The sequence below is a fragment of the Hipposideros armiger genome, unplaced genomic scaffold, assembly GCF_001890085.2.
Source record: "Hipposideros armiger isolate ML-2016 unplaced genomic scaffold, ASM189008v1 scaffold_305, whole genome shotgun sequence".
Taxonomy (NCBI): Eukaryota; Metazoa; Chordata; class Mammalia; order Chiroptera; family Hipposideridae; genus Hipposideros; species Hipposideros armiger.
Window position 1 is genome coordinate 1,191,507 of NW_017731655.1, and position 1,160 is coordinate 1,192,666.

General features: G+C 40.9%; 1 protein-coding gene across 2 annotated transcripts in view; it reads left to right on the top strand.

The window, feature by feature from the left end:
* The window catches only part of AGMO (alkylglycerol monooxygenase), a 329,212-nt gene that overhangs the window by 277,853 nt on the left and 50,199 nt on the right, over window positions 1–1,160 (top strand). The gene's annotated exons all lie outside the window — the stretch shown is intronic.

Sequence of the window (1,160 nt, forward strand, 5' to 3'; positions counted from 1 at the left end):
GAGGGCAGTGTCACTGGCCCTCATATGTGGGATCCGAACCAGGGTCCTCTTGCATCCCAAGCCAGTTCTTAACCATCGCGTCACTCGGCCAGCCCCCAGAACCATTTCTTGCCTCTCCCCTAACATGTACCCTGTGTTGTGGCTCCAACATAACCACAAGATAATACATGTCTTGTGTGTTACAACTCTCGAATTCAATGTCCATGACGAGCGTCATTAATTGCTTGCAGCACTCATTCCTACTGAATCTGAATCTGTGTCAGTAGCAGCTACAAAGTTTCTACATTTAGGGGGTGGAACTAAAGGCTTGCAGGCCACCCCTTGGCCCTACCAATGGTCCAGATGGAGATGGAAATTTTTCTCAGCACAGATATTTCCAATTAATACAAGTTGATATTCAAGTTGAAACTCCTTGCCATCCCTGTTCTAGCCAGCCTATTCTAAAACGTTTCTTTGCTGTAGCTTTTCACCTCTCTATGGATTGTTTATGGTCATTCTCTCACTGTCTCCTCTGTGTTCTGTGTGGTGCTCATCCTATCTCATATTTTTGATGGCAAGGAAAATTTCATCAATAAAATCCTCAGAGAGGAAATAATTGTTTCCTGACTAGGAGATGAGCTGAAAGGGGGAACAACAGTGCTAGATCATGGAATTTGTGACACTTCTTTATGACATATTTAAGCTCTCTTGCCCACAGCAGCTAATGGTTTCCCTGTCCATTCTTGTGTGGTCTACATTCATACATATGATTGCTTCTGTTTGGGACATTCTTTTACTCCTCTGGTTGGCTAATTCCTCTTTCTTTTTAAGAGTACAACCCTCCAGTTTCTCTAGGGCCTTGGGTCTCCCTGTCTCCTTAACCCATTCTCTAGTTGAGATCGGCATTCATTCTCTGCCCATTTTATGTACTGTTGTATCAAAGCACCTTTTGAGTTGTTATGTATACCTCTACCTCTGACACTAAACTCTATTTTGTATTTCTTATCGCTAGTGTCTAGTGTGGTTTAGCATAGGTTGAAATGTTTATTGCATTAAGTAATGAATAATTGAATCTGTAATTGATAGTGCATTAAGTAGTAAAGTGAAAACATTTGATCTTGTTGGAAAAAATATTTTGTAATTGCTTTTTAGAATATAGTCATGTGCCGCATAATAATGGT